The sequence below is a fragment of the Durio zibethinus genome, chromosome 3 (assembly GCF_047325235.1).
Source record: "Durio zibethinus cultivar Kanyao isolate XHJ-2024 chromosome 3, ASM4732523v1, whole genome shotgun sequence".
Classification (NCBI taxonomy): domain Eukaryota; kingdom Viridiplantae; phylum Streptophyta; class Magnoliopsida; order Malvales; family Malvaceae; genus Durio; species Durio zibethinus.
Window position 1 is genome coordinate 15,447,845 of NC_143164.1, and position 18,848 is coordinate 15,466,692.

An 18,848-nucleotide genomic window follows, 5' to 3' on the forward strand; every position below is an offset into this window, starting at 1 on the left:
CAGTTCAGAATTTTTTAGAATTTTTCTAGAAAGAGTTTTGTTCCCAAATTCGGTAGCGGTCATCCCTGTATTTTTCTTGGTGTGTACAAAAGAATTCAGCTAAAAAATCAAAGTGGAGAAGATTTTGTGACCGTTTGAAATAGTGTACCCATTTCAGACACTTTAATGGCTACTGGCAGCAAACCTATAAAATCTCAAATGCTCTTTAAGGGGGTGCGAGTTCTTGAGGTTTGATGAGGGATAGGAGGCCAATATAGGGGCCAAGTACCAGCACCCATCGCACATCATGTGCGCACACCCCCTGGCCCCCCAATCGTCGGAACCCCCAATACCGTCGGTTAGGCTCTCAGGCGTTGCTCCGACGATGGTGCCCCGGGCAAAAAAAATATGGCACCAGCACATGCCCGAGCCCAGCATGTGCATCATGGCTCAAAATCTTAGACTGGGAATGAACTCCGTATGCTTAGACATGGAATGAACTCCGTATGCCTAAGCCAACCCACGAAACGAGCGTGCGGGTGCTCAGCCGGTCGGAGAGGTAGAATGCTCAAGTCGGGGATGGCTCGGTCCCCCCTACGTGCTATCAATCCTCCCACAACAACCCTCAGTCGGATCCGATCTTAGACTGGGAATGAACTCCGTATGCGTAAGTCAACCCACGAAATGAGCATGCAGGCATTAAGCCGGCCGAAGAGGCATAATGCGCAAGCCAGGGATCAACTCGGTCCCCCTCTACGTGCTGTTGGTCCCGCTGCCACAACCCTCAGTCCAGCTGGGGCTTAGACATGGAGTGAACTCCCTATGCCTAAGCCAACCCTTAAAACAAGCGTGCGGGCGCTCAGCCGATCGGAGAGGCAGAATGAGCAAGCCGAGGATCAGCCCGGTCCCCCGACGTGCTATCGATCCTGCTACCGTAACCCTTGGTCCGATCCGATCTTAGACTGGGAATGAACTCCGTATGCTTAGACTGGGGATGAACTCCGTATGCCTAAGCTAACCCACGAAACGAGCGTGCGGGTGCTCAGCTGGTCGGAGAGACAGAATGCGCAAGCCGGGGATCGGCCCGATCCCCCCTGCGTGCTGTCGATCCTATTATCGCATCCCTCGGTCCGGTCCGATCTTAGACTGGGAATGAACTCCGTATGCCTAAGTCAACCCACGTAACGAGCGTGCGGGCATTGAGTCTACCGGAGAGGCATAATGAGCAAGCCGGGGATCGGCCCGGTCCCCTTCTGCATGCTATCGATCCCACTGCCACAACCCTCGGTCTGGCTGGGGCTTAGACATGGAATGATCTCCCTATGCCTAAGCCAACCCACGAAACGGGCGCGCGGGCGCTCAGCCGGCCGAAGAGGCAGAATGCGTAAGCCGGGGATTGGCCCGGTCCCCTCTACGTGCTACCGATCCTACTGCCGCAAACCTCGGTCCAGTTCGATCTTAGACTAGGAATGAACTCTGTATGCTTAGACTGGGGATAAACTTCGTATGTCTAAGTCAACCCACGAAACGAGCGTGTAGGCGCTCAGCCGACCAGAGAGGTAGGATGCGCAAGCCGGAGATCGAACAGGTGGTAGGTGTGTTCAAGCACATCTTCATATTCCTACCATGCCAATGCCATTTTTATGGCATGTAAATTCATACAATGGTCCCCTATGCCTTCACGTGAAGTTTCACGGCAAGACGACCCATTTTCTATTTTTCATGATTTTTGAAACTTTTTACGGTTCAGGATTTTTTAAAAATATTTTTAGAAAGAGTTTTGTCCCAAATTTTTGTAGACATGATCCTTGTATTTTTTTTGGCATGCACAAAAAAATTCAGCTGAAAACAGAAAGTGGAGAAGATTTTGTGACCGTTTGAAAAAAGTGTCCCCATTTCAGACACTTTAATGGCTACTGGCAGCAAACCTATAAAATCTCAAATGCTCTTTAAGGGGGTGTGAGTTCTCAAGGTTTGATGAGGGATAGGGGGCCAATATAAGGGCCAAGTACCAGCAGCCATCGCACATCATGTGCGCACACCCCCCGGCCCCCCCAATCATCGGAACCCCCAATGCCGTCGGTTAGGCTCTCAGGCGTTGCTCCGGCGATGCTCCAGCGATGGTGCCCTGGTTGAAAAAAATATGGCACCAGCACATGCCCGAGCCCAGCATGTGCACCGTGGCTCAAAATCTTAGACTGAGAATGAACTCCATATGCTTAGACGTGGAATGAACTCCGTATGCCTAAGCCAACCCACGAAAGGAGCGTGCGGGTGCTCAGCCAGCCGGAGAGGTAGAATGCGCAAGTCGGGGATGGCCGGTCCCCCCTACGTGCTGTCGATCCTTCCACCACAACCCTCGATCTAATTCGATCTTAGGCTGGGAATGAACTCCGTATGCATAAGTCAACCCACGAAACGAGCATGCGGGCGTTGAGCCAGCCGAAGAGGCATAATGTGCAAGCCAGGGATCGACCCGATCCCCCTCTGCGTGTTGCCGGTCCCACTGCCACAACCCTCAGTCTGACGGGGCTTAGACATGGAATGAACTCCCTATGCGTAAGCCAACCCACAAAACGAGCGTGGGGGTGCTCAGCCGGCCGAAGAGGCAGAATAGGCAAGTCGGGGATCGGCCCGGTCCCCCCTGCGTGCTGTCAATCCTGTTGCTGGTCTTACTACCGCAACCCTCGGTCCGGTCTAACCTTAGACAGGGAATGAACTCCGTATGCTTAAACATGGAATGAACACCATATGCCTAAGCCAACCTACGAAATGAGCGTGTGGGCGTTCAGCCGGTCGAAGAGGCAAAATGCACAAGCCCGAGATCGGCCCAGTCCCCCTACGTGCTATCGATCCTACTACCGTAACCCTCAGTCTGGTCTGATCTTAGACTAGGAATGAACTCTGTATGCCTAAGTCAAACCACGAAATGAGTGTGCGGGTGCTGAGCCGATCAAAGAGGCATAATGCACAAGCCAGGGATCAGCCCGGTACCCCTCTGCGTGCTACTGGTCTCACTACCACAACCCTCAGTCTGACTGGGGCTTAGACATGGAATGAACTCCCTATGCCTAAGCCAACCCACGAAACGGACGTGCGGGTGCTCAATCGACCGTAGAGGCAGAATGCGCAAGCTGGGGATCGACCAGGTCCCCCCTGCGTGCTGTCGATCCTGCTACCGTAACCTTTGGTCCGATCCGATCTTAGACAGGGAATGAACTTCGTATGCTTAGACTGGGGATGAACTCCGTATGCCTAAGCCAACCCACGAAATAAGCGTGCGGGTGCTCAGCCGACTGGAGAGGTAGAATGCGCAAGCTGGGGATCGGCTTGATCCCCCCTGCGTGCTGTCGATCCTACTGTGTCAACCCTCTATCCGGTCTGATCTTAGACTGGGAATGAACTTTGTATGCCTAAGTCAACCCACGAAACGAGCGTGCTGGCACTGAGCCGGCCGGAGAGGCATAATGAGCAAACCAAGGATCGGTCAGGTCCCCCTCTGTGTGCTGTCGGTCCTACTGCCACAACCCTCGGTCTGGCTGGGGCTTAGACATGGAATGAACTACCTATGCCTAAGCCAACCCATGAAACGGGCGCGCGGGCGCTCAGCTGGCCGACGAGGCAGAATGATCAAGCCAGGGATCGACCCGATCCCCTTTGCGTGCTGTCGATCCTGCTGCCGCAAACCTCAGTCCAGTTTGATATTAGACTAGGAATGAACTCCGTATGCTTAGACTGGGGATGAACTCCGTATGCCTAAGTCAACCCACGAAATGAGCGTGTAGGCGCTCAGCTGACCAGAGAGGCAGGATGCGTAAGTCGAAGATCGAACAGGTGGTAGGTGTGTTCAGGGACATCTTCATATTTCTGCCATGCCAATGCCATTTTTATGGCGTGTAAATTCATACAATGGTCCCTTATGCCTTCACGTGAAGTTTCACAGCAAGACGACTTGTTTTTCTATTTTTCATGATTTTTGAATCTTTTTGCGGTTTGGGATTTTTTAAAAATTTTTTTACAAAAGTTTTGTCCCAAATTTTGGTAGACATGATCCTTGTATTTTTGTTGGCATGCACAAAAAAATTCAGCTGAAAACATGAAGTGGAGAAGATTTTGTGACCGTTTGAAAAAAGTGTCCCCATTTCAGACACTTTAATGGCTACTGGCAACAAACCTATAAAATCTCAAATGCTCTTTAAGGGGGTGTGAGTTTTTGAGGTTTGATGAGGGATAGGGGGCCAAAATAAGGGCCAAGTACCAGCACCCATTGCACATCATGTGCGCACACCCCCCAGCCCCCCCAATCGCCAGAACCCCCAATACCGCCGGTTAGGCTCTCTGGCAAAGCTTCGGGGATGGGGCCCTGGGTGAAAAAAATGTGGCACAAAATCTTAGGCTGGGAATGAACTCTATATGGTTAGACAGGGAATCAACTCCGTATGCCTAAGCCAACCCACGAAACGAGCGTGCGGGCGCTCAGCCAGCTGGAAAGGCATAATGCGTAAGCCGGGGATCGGCCCGGTCCCCTTCTGCGTGCTACCGATCCCACTGCCACAATCCTCAGTCCAGTTGGGGCTTAGACATGAAATGAACTCCCTATGCCTAAGCCAACCCACAAAACGGGCGTGCGGGTGCTCAGTCGGCCAGAGAGGCAGAATGTGTAAGCCAGGGATCAACCCGGTCCCCCTTGCGTGATGTCGATCCTGCTGTCGTAACCCTCAGTCCGATTCGATCTTAGACTGGGAATGAACTCTGTATGCTTAGACTGGGGATGAACTCCGTATGTCTAAGTCAACCCACGAAATGAGCATGCGGGCGCTTAGCCACCCGAAGAGGCTGGCTGGAGAGGCATAATGCGTAAGTTGGGGATCAGCTCAGTCCCCCTCTACGTGCTGCCGATCCCACTGCCGGTCTTACAGTCACAACCCTCAGTCCAACTGGGGCTTAGACATGGAATGAACTCCGTATGCCTAAGCCAACCCACGAAACGAGTGTGTGGGTGCTCAGTCGGTCGGAGAGGCAAAATGCACAAGCCAGGGATCGGCCTGGTCGCCCCTTTCATGCTGTCGATCTTAGACTGGGAATGAACTTTGTATGCTTAGACTGGGGATGAACTCCGTATGCCTAAGTCAACCCATGAAACGAGTATGTAGGCATTCAGCCGACCAGAGAGACAGGATGCGCAAGCCGGAGATCGAACAGGTGGTAGGTGGGTTCAAGCACATCTTCATATTTTTGCCATGCCAATGCCATTTTTATGGCGTGTAAATTCATACAATGGTCCTCTATACCTTCACGTGAAGTTTCACGGTAAGACGAACCGTTTTCTATTTTTCATGATTTTCAAAACTTTTTACGGTTCGAGATTTTTTAAAATTTTTTTAGAAAGAATTTTGACCCAAATTTTGGTAGACATGAGCCTTGTATTTTTTTTGGCATGCACAAAAAATTCAGCTGAAAACACGAAGTGGAGAAGATTTTGTGACCGTTTGAAAAAAGTGTCCCCATTTCAGACACTTTAATGGCTACTGGCAGCAAACCTATAAAATCTCAAATGCTCTTTAAGGGGGTGTGAGTTTTTGCGGTTTGATAAGGGATAGGGGGCCAATATAAGGGCCAAGTACCAGCACCCATCGCACATCATGTGCGCACACCCCCCGGCCCCCCCAATCGCCAAAACCTCCAATATCGCCGGTTAGGCTCTCCGACAAAGCTTCAATGATGGGGCCCTGGGTGAAAAAAATGTGGCACCAGTACATGCCCGAGCCCAGCATGTGCACCGTGGCTCAAAATCTTAGACTAGGAATGAACTCTGTATGCTTAGACATGGAATGAACTCCGTATGCCTAAGCCAACCCATGAAACAAGTGTGCGGGCGCTCAGCCAACCGAAGAGGCATAATGCGCAAGTCGGGAATCGGCCTGGTCCCCCTCTGCGTGCTGCCGGTCCCACTACCACAACCCTCAGTCCAGTTGGGGCTTAGACATGGAATGAACTCCCTATGCCTAAGCCAACCCACGAAACGGGCGTGCGGGCGCTCAGTCAGTCGAAGAGGCAGAATGTGCAAGCGGAGGACTGACTCGATCCCCCCTGCGTGATGTCGATCCTACTATCGCAACCCTCAGTCCGGTCTGATCTTAGACTGGGAATGAACTCTGTATGCTTAGACTGGGGATGAACTCCGTATGCCTAAGTCAACCCACGAAACGAGTGTGTTGGCGCTCAACCGACCAAAGAGGCAGGATGCGTAAGTCGGGGATCGAATGGGTGGTAGGTGGGTTCAAGCACATCTTCATACTTCTGCCATGCCAATGATAGTTTTAAGGCTTGCAAATTCATACAATGGTCCCCCAAGCCTTCATGTGAAGTTTCGTGGCAAGACGACCCGTTTTCTATTTTTCATGATTTTTCAAACTTTTTACGGTTCGGGATTTTTTAAAATTTTTTTAGAAAGCTTTTTGTCCCTAAATTTGGCAGAGGTGATCCTTGTATTTTTTTTGGCATGCACAAAAAAACTCAGCTAAAAACTCGAAGTGGAGAAGATTTTGTGACCTTTTGAAAAAAGTGTCCCCATTTTAGACATTTTAATGGCTATTGGCAGCAAACCTATAAAATCTCAAATGCTTTTTAAAGGGGTGTGAGTTTTCGAGGTTTGATGAGGGATAGGGGACCAATATAAGGGCCAAGTAAAAGCACCCATCACATATCATGTGCGCACACCCCCCGGCCCCTTCAATCCCTGGAACCCCTAATACCGCCGGTTAGGCTCTCCGATGATGCTCCGACAACAACACATGCCCCGAGCCTAGCATGTGCACCGTGGCTCAATATCTTAGACTGAGAATGAACTCTGTATGCTTAGACATGGAATGAACTCCGTATGCCTAAGCCAACCCACAAAACCAATGTGCGGGCACTTAGCTGGTCGATGAGGCAGAATGCGTAAACCAGGGATCGGCCCGGTCCCCCTACATGTTGTCGATCCTGCTGTCGCAACCCTCAATTTGGTCTGATCTTAGACTAGGAATGAACTCTGTATGCATAAGTCAACCCACGAAATGAGCGTACGAGCGCTGAGCTGGCCGAAGAGGCATAATGCACAAGCCGGGGATCGACTCGGTCCCCCTCTGCGTGCTGCCGGTCCTGCTACCACAACCCTCGGTCTAGCTGGGGCTTAGATATGGAATGAACTCCCTATTCCTAAGCCAACCCACGAAAGGGGGGTGCGGGCGCTCAGTCGACCGAAGAGGCAGAATGCGCAAGTCGAGGATCGGCCCGATCCCCCCTGCGTGCTGCCGATCTTGCTATCGCAACCCTCGGTCCAATTCGATCTTAGACTGGGAATGAACTCTGTATGCTTAGACTAGGGATGAACTCCATATGCCTAAGCCTCGAAATGGATCCGATTCAGAAAAAAGGGTCCCGCTGCCATAACCCTCGATCCAGCTAGGGCTTAGACATGGAATGAACTCCCTATGCCTAAGCCAACCCATGAAACGGGCGTGCGGGGGCTCAGCCAGCCGGAGGGCAGAATGCGCAAGCTGGGGATTGGCCCGTCCCCCCTGCATGCTGCCAATCCTGCTACCGCAACCCTCGGACCGGTCCAATCTTAGATTGGGAATGAACTCTATATGCTCAGACTGGGATTGAACTCCGTATGCCTAAGCCAACCCACAAAACGAGCGTGCGGGCACTCAACCGATCGATGAGGCAGAATGCGCAAGTCGGGGATCGACCTGGTCCCCACTACGTGCTACCGATCCTACTACCACAACCCTCGATCCGATCCGATCTTAGACTGGGAATGAACTCCATATGCTTAGACTGGGGATGAATTCCGTATGCCTAAGTCAACCCACGAAACGAGCATGCGGACACTCAACTGACCAGGGAGGCAGGATGCGTAATTCAGGGACTAGCCTGGTCCCCCCTACGTGCTGTCGATCCTGCTACCCCAACCCTCGGTCTGATCTGATCTTAGACTGGGAAACGAGTGTTCGGGGGTTGAGCCGACCAGAGAGGCATAATGTGCAAGCTGGGGATCGGCCCGGTCCCCCTCTGCGTGCTATCAGTCCCGCTGCGACAACCCTCAGTCCAGGTGGGGCTTAGACATGGAATGAACTCCCTATGCCTAAGCCAACCCACGAAACGGGCGTGTGGGCACTCAGCTGGTTGGAAAGGTAGAATGCGTAAGCTGAGGATTAGCCCGGTCCCCCTGTGTGCTGTCGATCCTACTGCCGCAACCCTCGGTCCGACCTGATCTTAGACTGGGAATGAACTCTGTATGTTTAGACTGGGGATGAGCTTCATATGCCTAAGTCAACCCATGAAATGAGCGTGCGGGTGCTCAGCGGATCGGAGAGGCCGATCAGAGAGGCATAATGCATAAGCCAGGGATCAGCCCAGCCCTCCTCTGCGTGCTGCCAATCCTGCTGCCACAACCCTCGGTTCGGCTAGGGGTTAGACATGGAATGAACTCTATATGCCTAATCCAACATACAAAATGAACGTGCGGGAGCTCAGCTGGCTGCAGAGGAAGAATGCACAAGTCGGGGGGATCAGCTCGGTCCCCCCTGCATGCTGTCGATCCTGCTGCTGCAACCCTCAGTCCAATCCGATCTTAGACTGGGAATGAACTCCGTATGCTTAGACTGGGGATAAACTCCGTATGCCTAAGTCAACCCATGAAATGAGCATGCGAGAGCTTAACCGACCGGAGAGGCCGATCGGTGAGACAGAATGCGCAAGCCAGGGATCAGCCCGATCCCCTCCTGCATGTTGTCGATCCTACTGCTGGTCTGCTGTCGCAACCCTAGGTCCAGCCTGATCTTAGACTGGGAATGAACTCCATATGCTTAGACATGGAATGAACTTCGTATGCCTAAGCCAACCCATGAAATGAGTGTGCGAGCGCTCAGCTGGCTGGAGAGGTAGAATGCGCAAGTCGGGGATCAGCCTGGTCCCCCCCTACGTGCTGTCGATCCTGCTACGTAACCCTCAGTCCAGTCTGATCTTAGACTAGGAATGAACTCCGTATGCCTAAGTCAACCCACGAAATGAGCGTTCGATCGCTGAGCAAGCCAGAGAGGCATAATGCGCAAGCCGAGGATCAGTTCGGTCCCCTCTGCATGCTGTCGGTCCCGCTGCCACAACCCTCGATCCAGCTGGGGCTTAGACATGGAATGAACTCCTTATGCCTAAGCCAACCCATGAAACGGGCGTGCAGGCGCTCAGCCGATCGAAGAGGCAAAATGCACAAGCCGGGGATCGGGTCGATCCCCTCTACGTGCTATCGATCCTACTGTTGCAACCCTCGATCCGATCCAATCTTAGACTGGGAATGAACTCCGTATGCTTAGACTGGGGGTGAACTCCATATGCCTAAGTCAACCCACAAAACGAGCGTGTGGGCGCTCCGCTAGTCGGAGAGGCCGACCAGAGAGGCATAATGCACAAGCTGGGGATCCGCCTAGTCCCCCTCTGCGTGCTGTCGATCCCACTGCTGGTCTTGCTACCACAACCCTCGAACCGATTGGGGCTTAGACAAGGAATGAACTCAGTATGCCTAAGCCAACCCATGAAATGAGCATGCGGGCGCTCAGCTGGTCGGAGAGGCAGAATGCGCAAGTCGGGGATCGACTCGATCCCCCCTGCGTGCTACTGCAACCCTCGGTCCGGTCCGATCTTAGATTGGGAATGAACTCTGTATGCTTAGACATGGAATGAACTCCGTATGCGTAAGCTAACCCACGAAATGAGCGTGTGGGGGCTCAGCCTACCGGAGAGGCAGAATGCGTAAGTTGGGGATCGACTCGGTCCCCTCTACGTGCTGTCGATCCTGCAATCGCAACCCTCAGTCCGGTCTGATCTTAGATTGGGAATGAACTCCGTATACCTAAGTCAACCCATGAAATGAGCATGTAGGCGCTGAGCCGACCGGAGAGGCATAATGCGCAAGCTGGGGATTGGCCCGGTCCCTTTCTACGTGCTACAGGTCCTGCTGCCACAACCCTCAGTCCAGCTAGGGCTTAGACATGGAATGAACTCTCTATGCCTAAGCCAACCCATGAAATGGGCGTACGGGTGCTCAGCAGGCCAGAGAGGTAGAATGCGCTAGTCGGGGATCGACCTGGTCCCCTCTGCATGCTGCCGATCCTACTGTCGCAACCCTCGGTCCGATCTGATCTTAGACTGGGAATGAACTCCATATGCTTAGACTGGGGATGAACTCTGTATGCCTAAGTCAACCCATGAAACGTGCGTGCGAACGCTCAGCCGACCCGAGAGGCAGGATGCGCAAGTTGGGGACCGAACGGGTGGTAGGTAGGTCAAGTACATCTTCATATTTCTACCATGCCAATGCCATTTTTATGGCTTGTAAATTCATACAATGGTCCCTTAAGCCTTCATGTGAAGTTTCGTGGCATGACGACCCGTTTTCTATTTTTCACGATTTTTAAAACTTTTTACAGTTTAGGATTTTTTAAATTTTTTTAGAAAGAGTTTTGTCCCCAAATTTGGTAGAGGTGATCCTTGTATTTTTTTTGGCATGCACAAAAAAATTCACCTACAAACTCAAAGTGGAGAAGATTTTGTGAACGTTTGAAAAAAATGTCCCCATTTCAAACACTTTAATGGCTACTGGCTGCAAACCTATAAAATCTCAAATGCTCTTTAAGGGGGTGTGAGTTCTCAAGGTTTGATGAGGGATAGGGGGCCAATATAAGGGCCAAGTACCAGCAGCCATCGTACATCATGTGCGTACACTCCCCCAGCCCCCCCAATTGTCGAAACCCCCAATGCCACAGGTTAGGCTCTCCGACGATGTTCCGACGATGGTGCCCCGGGTGAAAAAAATGTGGCACCAGTACATGCTCGAGCCCAGCATGTGCACTGTGGCTTAAAATCTTAGACTGGAATGACCTCCGTATGCTTAGACAAGGAATGAACTCTGTATGCCTAAGCCAACCCATGAAACGAGCGTGTAGCCGTTCAGTCGATCGAAGAGGCAGAATGCACAAGTCGGGAATCAGCCCGGTCCCTCTCTGCATGCTACTAGTCCCACTGCCATAACCCTCAGTCCGGCTGGGGCTTAGACATGGAATGAACTCCCTATGCCAAAGCCAACCCATGAAACGGGCGTGTGGGCACTCAGCCTGTCGGAGAGGCAGAATGCGCATGCCAGGGATAGGCCCGGTCCCCCCTGCGTGCTACCGATCTTGCTAGCGCAACCATCGGTCTGGTCTGATGTTAGACTGGGAATGAACTTCGTATGCTTAGACTGGGGATGAACTCCGTATGCTTAGACTAGGGATGAACTCCGTATGCCTAAGTCAACCCACGAAACGAGCGTACGGGCATTCAGCCAGCCAGAGAGGCTGGTCAGAGAGGTAGAATGCACAACCGAGGATCGGCCCTGTCCCCCCTGCGTGCTGTCGATCCTGCTACTGGTCCTGTTGCTGCAACCCTAGGTCCAGTCCGATCTTAGATTGGGAATGAACTCCGTATGCTTAGACATGGAATGAACTCCGTATGCCTAAGCTAACTCATGAAACGAACGTGTGGTCGCTTAGCCGATCGGAGAGGTATAATGCACAAGTCGGGGACCGACCCGATCCCCCCTTGCGTGCTATCGATCCTGTTGCCACAACCCTCGGTCCAGTCCGATCTTAGACCGGGAATGAATTCTGTATGCCTACGTCAACCCACAAAATGAGCGTTCGGGCGTTGAGCCGGCCAGAGAGGCATAATGCGCAAGCCGAGGATCGGCCCGATCCACCTTTGCGTGCAGTCGGTCCCACTGCCACAACCCTCAGTTCGGTTGGGGCTTAGACATGGAATGAACTCCCTATGCCTAAGCCAACCCACGAGATGGGCGTGTGGGCGCTCAGCCGATCGGAGAGGCAGAATGCGCAAGCCGGGGATCGACCCGATCCCCACTATGTGCTACTGATCCTGCTGTCACAACCCTCGATCCTGTCCGATCTTAGACTGGGAATGAACTTCGTATGCTTAGACTGGGATGAACTTTGTATGCCTCAGTCAACCCACGAAATGAGCATGGGGACACTCAGCCGTCTAGAGAGGCAGGATGCGCAAGCCAGGGATCGAACGGGTGGTAGGTGGGTTCAAGGACATCTTCATATTTCTGCCATGCCAATGCCATTTTTATGGCTTTAAATTCATACAATGGTCCCCTACGCCTTCATGTGAAGTTTTGAGGCAAGATGACCGGTTTTCTATTTTTCACAAATTTTGAAACTTTTTGCGGTTTGAGATTTTTTAAAATTTTTTTAGAAAGATTTTTGTCCCCAAATTTGGTAGAGGTGATGCTTGTATTTTTGTTGGCATGTACAAAACAATTCAGCTAAAAACTCATAGTGGAGAAGATTTTGTGATCGTTTGAAAAAAGTGTCCCCATTTCAGACACTTTAATGGCTACTGGCAGCAAACCTATAAAATCTCAAATGCTCTTTAAGGGGGTGTGAGTTCTCAAGGTTTGATGAGGGATAGGGGGCCAATATAAGGGCCAAGTACCAGCACCCATCGCACATCATGTGCACACACCCCCCGACCGCCCAATCGCCGGAACCCCCAATGCCACCGGTTAGGCTCTTCGGCGATGCGTCGACGATGGTGCCCCAGGCAAAAAAAATGCAGCACCAACACATGCCTGAGCCCAGCATGTGCACCGTGTCTCAAACTCTTAGACTGGGAGTGAACCCCGTACGCTTAGACATGGAATGAACTCCGTATGCCTAAGCCAACCCACGAAACGAGCATGCAGGTGCTCAGGCGGCCAGAGAGGTAGATGCGTAAGTCAGGGATCTACCCGATCCCCCCTACGTGCTACTGATCCTACTACCGCAACCCTCAGTCTGGTTAGATCTTAGACTAGGAATGAACTCCGTATGCTTAGAGTGGGGATGAACTTCGTATGCCTAAGTTAACCCACAGAATGAGTGTACGGGCGCTCAGCTAGCCAGAGAGGTTGACCAGAGAGGCAGAATACGCAAGCCAGGGATTGGCCCGGTCCCCCTACGTGCTATCGATCCTGCTGCTGGTGCTGCTACCGTAAACCTAGGTCTGGTCTGATCTTATACTGGGACTGAACTCCGTATGCTTAGACATGGAATGAACTCCATATGCCTAAGCCAACCCACGAAACGACTGTTCGGGCCCTTAGTCAGTCGAAGAGGCAGAATCCGCAAGTTGGGGGCCGACCCAATCCCTCCTTGCGTGCTGTCGATCCTACTACCACAACCCTCGGTCTGGTCTGATCTTAGACTGGGAATGAACTCCGTATGCCTAAGTCAACCCACGAAATGAGCGTTCGGGCACTGAGCTGACCGGAGAGGCATAATGTGTAGGCCGGGGATCGACCCGATCCCCCTCTATGTGCTGCCTATCCCGCTACCACAACCATCGGTCTAGCTGGGTCTTAGACATGGAATGAACTCTCTACACCTAAGCCAACCCATGAAACAGGCATGTGGGTGCTCAACCGGTCGGAGAGGCCGAATGCGTAAGCCGAGAATCGGCCCGGTCCCCCCTACGTGCTGCTGATCCTACTATCGTAACCCTTCGTCCAGTTCAATCTTAGATTGAGAATGAACTCCGTATGCTTAGACTGGGGATGAACTCTGTATGCCAAAGTCAACCCACGAAACGAGCGTGCAGGTGCTCAGCCGACTGAAGAGGTAGAATGCGTAAGTCGAGGATCAGCTTGATCCCCCTGCGTGCTACGGATCCTACTGCCGCAACCTTCGGTCCGATCTAATCTTAGACTGTGAATGAACTCCGTATGCTTAGATCGGGGATAAACTCTGTATGCCTAAGTCAACCCACGAAATGAGCGTGCGGGTGCTCAGCCAACTGAAGAGGCATAATGCGCAAGTCGGGGATCAACTCGGTCCCCCTTACATGCTGTCGATCCTGTTGCTGGTCCTACTATCGTAACCCTCAATCCGATCTGATCTTAGACTGGGAATGAACTCCGTATCCTTAGACATGGAATGAACTCCGTATGCCTAAGCTAACCCACGAAACGAGCGTGCGGGTGCTCAATCGACCGGAGAGGTAGAATGCGTAAGCCAGGGATCGGTCTATCCCCCCCTGCGTGCTGTTGATCCTGCTGCCGTAACCCTCAGTCCGATCCAATCTTAGACTGGGAATGAACTCCGTATGCCTAAGTCAACCCACGAAATGAGCGTTCGGGCACTGAACCGATCGGAGAGGCATAATGCTCAAGCCGAGGATCGACCCGATCCCACTTTGTGTACTGTCGGTCCCGTTGCCACAACCCTCGGTCCGACTGGGGCTTAGACATGGAATGAACTCCCTATGCCTAAGCCAACCCACGAAACGGGCGTGTGGGCGCTCAGCCGATCGGAGAGGCAGAATGCACAAGTCGGGGATCATCCCGATCCCCCTTACGTGCTATCGATCCTGCTGTCACAACCCTCATTTCAGTCTGATCTTATACTGGAAATGAACTCGGTATGCTTAGACTGGAGATAAACTCCGTATGCCTAAGTCAACCCACGAAACGAGTGTGTAGGCACTCAATCGGCCAGAGAGGCCGACCGGAGAGGCATAATGTGTAGGCCGAGGATTAGCCCGATCCCCCTCTGTGTGCTGCTGATCTCGCTGTCGATCCTGCTGTCACAACCCTCAATCTGGCTGGGGCTTAGACATGGAATGAACTCCCCATGCCTAAGCCAACCCACAAAACGGACGTGCGGGCGCTCAGTCAGTCGGAGAGGTAGAATGCGCAAGTCGGGGATCAGTCTGGTCCCTCCTGCGTGCTTCGACGATCTCCAGCGATGGTGCCCCGAGCAAAAAAAATGTGGCACCAGCACATGCCCGACCCCAGTATGTGCACCATGGCTCAAACTCTTAGACTGGGAATGAACTCCGTATGCTTAGACATGGAATGCACTCCGTATGCCTAAGCCAACCCATGAAACAAGCGTGCGGGTGCTCAGTCGGCCAGAGAGGCAGAATGTACAAGCTGGGGATTGGCCCGATCCCCCTCTGCATGCTACCGATCCCGCTGCCACAACCATCGATCTGGCTGGGGCTTAGACATGGAATGAACTCCCTATACCTAAGCCAACCCACGAAACCAAAGAGGCAGAATGTGCAAGCCAGAGATCGGCCCGGTCCCCCTTACGTGCTGTCGATCCTGCTATCGCAACCCTTGATCCGGTTCGATCTTAGACTGGGAATGAACTCTATATGCTTAAACTGAGGATTAACTCCGTATGCCTAAGTCAACCCATGAAACGAGCGTGTAGGCGCTCAGTCGACTGGAGAGGCCAACCGGAGAGGCAGAATATGCAAGTCAGGGATCTACCCGGTCCCTTCCTGCGTGCTGCTAATCCTACTGCTGGTCTTACTGTCGCAACCCTCAGTCCGGTCTGATCTTAGACTGGAATGAACTTCGTATACTTAGACATGGAATGAACTCCGTATGCCTAAGCCAACCCACGAAATGAGTATACAAGCGCTCAACCGGTCGGAGAGGTAGAATGTGCAAGTCAGGGACCGACCCTGTCCCCCCTGCGTGCTGTCGATCCTGTTACCGCAACCCTCGGTCCGGTCTGATCTTAGACTGGTAATGAACTTCGTATGCCTAAGTCAACCCACGAAATGAGCGTTTGGGCGTTGAGTCGATCGGAGAGGCATAATGCACAAGTTGGGGATCGGTCTGGTCCCCCCTGCGTGCTATCGATCCTGCTACCGCAACCCTCGGTCTGGTCTGATCTTAGACTGGGAATGAACTCCGTACGCTTAGACTGGGGATGAACTTTGTATGCCTAAGTCAACCAATGAAACAAGCATGCAGGCGCTCAACCGGCCAGAGAGGTAGGTCGGGGAGGCATAATGCACAAGCTGGGGATTAACCCGATCCCCTTCTACGTGCTGTCGATCTCGTTGCTGATCCTGTTGCCATAACCCTTGGTCCGGTTGGGGCTTAGACATGCAATGAACTTCGTATGCCTAACCAACCCACGAAATGAGCGTGCGGGTGCTCAGTCGGTCAGAGAGGCAGAATGCGCAAGCCGAGGATCGACCTGGTCCCCCTACGTGCTATCGATCTTACTGCTGGTCCTGCTACCACAACCCTCAGTCTGGTCCGATCTTAGACTGGGAATGAACTCCGTATGCTTAGACATGGAATGAACTCCGTATGCCTAAGCCAACCCACGAAACGAGCGTGCGGGCACTCAACCGACCAAAGAGGCAGAATGCGTAAGCCGGGGACCGACCCGATCCCTCCTAGGGGCTATCGATCTTGCTACTGTAACCCTCGGTCTGATCCAATCTTAGACTAGAAATGAACTTCGTATGCCTAAGTCAACCCACGAAACGAGCGTGTGGGCGTTGAGCCAACCAAAGAGGCATAATGTGCAAGCCGAGGATCGGCTCGATCCCCCTCGACGTACTGTTGGTCCCGTTGCCACAACCCTCGATCCGACTGGGGCTTAGACATGGAATGAACTTCCTATGCCTAAGCCAACCCACAAAATGGGCATACGGGCACTCAGCCTACCGGAGAGGCAGAATGCGCAAGCTGGGGATCGACTCGGTCCCCTCTGCGTGCTGTCGATCCTACTACCGTAACCCACGGTTTGGTTTGATCTTAGATTGGGAATGAACTCTGTATGCTTAGACTGGGGATAAACTTTGTACGCCTAAGTCAACCCATAAAATAAGCGTGCGGACTCTCAGCTGACCAGAGAGGCAGGATGCGTAAGCCGGGGATCGAACGGGTGGTAGGTGGGTTCAAGCACATCTTCATATTTTTGCCATGCCAATGCCATTTTTATGGCTTGTAAATTCAAACAATGGTCCCCTAAGCCTTCATGTGAAGTTTCGTGGCAAGACGACCCATTTTCTGTTTTTCACAATTTTTGAAACTTTTTACGGTTCGAGATTTTTTAAAATTATTTTAGAAAGAGTTTTGTCCCCAAATTTGGTAGAGGTTATCCTCATATTTTATTGGCATGCATAAAAATATTCAACTAAAAATTTAAAGTGGAGAAGATTTTGTGATTGTTTGAAGAAAGTGTCCCCATTTCAGACACTTTAGTCGCTACTGGTAGCAAACCTATAAAATCTCAAATGCTCTTTCAGGGGGTGTGAGTTCTCAAGGTTTGATGAGGGATAGGGGGCCAAAATAAGGGCCAAGTGTCATGCCTTAGGCGGGTGCACCAGGCACATCAGGCGCACCAGAGGTGAGCCAAAGATTGAGGCCCGCAGACCAAGCATGCTGATGGGTATCTGCGCGCAAAGCCTAGCATGCTGCCGATCCTGCTGCCGTAACCCTTGGTCTGGTCTGATCTTAGACTGGGAATGAACTCTATATGCTTAGATTTTGGATGAACTTCGTATGCCTAAGTCAACCCACGAAACGAGCGTGTGGGCGCTCAGTCGACCGGAGAGGCCGGCTGGAGAGGCATAATGCACAAGCCGGGGATCAGCCCGATCCCCTTCTGCGTGCTGTCGATCCCGCTGCCGGTCCTATTGCCAAAACCCTCGGTCAGGCTGGGGCTTAGACATGGAATGAACTCCGTATGCCTAAGCCAACCCATGAAACGAGCTTACGGGCGCTCAGTCGACTGGAGAGGTAGAATGCGTAAGTCAAGGATCGGCCCGGTCCCCCCTGCGTGCTGTCGATCCTACTATCACAAGGCTCGGTCTGGTCTAATCTTAGACTGGGAATGAACTTCGTATGCCTAAGTCAACCCAAAAAATGAGCGTGCGAGCACTGAGCCGACTGAAGATGCGTAATGAGCAAGCCGGGGATCGATCAGGTCCCCCTATATGTGCTGCTGATCCCGCTGTCGATCCTGCTGCCACAACCATCAGTCTGGCTGGGGCTTAGACATGGAATAAACTCCATATGCCTAAGCTAACCCATGAAACGAGCGTGCGAGTGCTCAGCCAGCCGGAGAGGAAGAATGCGCAAGCTGGGGATCAACCCGGACCCCCCTGTGTGTTGGTCCTGGTGCTGGTCCTGCTACCGCAACCCTCGATCCAGTCTGATCTTAGACTGGGAATGAACTTCATATGCTTAGGCATGGAATAAACTCTGTATGCCTTAGCCAACCTATGAAACGAACGTGTGGGCGCTCAATCGGTCGGAGAGGCAGAATGCACAAGCCAGGGACTGGCCCGATCCCCCCTGCTTTATATCGATCTTACTATCGTAACCCTCAGTCCGGTCCAATCTTAGACTGGGAATGAACATCGTATGCCTAAGTCAACCCATGAAATCAGCGTACGGGCACTCAGCCAGCTGGAGAGGTAGAATGCGCAAGTCGAGGATCGGCCCGATCCCCCCTGCGTGCTGTCGATCCTACTATTGGTCCTGCTGTCGGTACCTTCGATCCGGTCCGATCTTAGACTGGGAATGAACTCCTATTCTTAGACATGGAATGAACTCCGTATGCCTAAGCCAACTCATGAAACGAGCGTACGGGCGTTCAGTCGACCGGAGAGGTAGAATGCACAAGCCGGGGATCGGCCCAATCCCCCTCTGCGTGCTGTCGATCCTGTTGGATATGCCACCCAAGTCAAGGGTACACCCGGTGTTCCATGTAAGCATGCTCAAGCTATTTTATGAGGATGAAGGAGATCCAGGACGGGCAGAGTCAAAGCGTACACCATTGGGAGTAAGGGCCTCATATGAGAAGGAGGTCCACAGCATCATAGCTGACCGAGAGGTGAGACAGAAGAACTATCAGCAAAGACAAGAGTACTTGGTGCGCTGGAAGGGACTTCCAGATAGTGAGGCGAGTTGGGAACCAACAGATGACTTACGGCAGTTCGAGGACCAGATTAGGTAGTACCATGCAGAA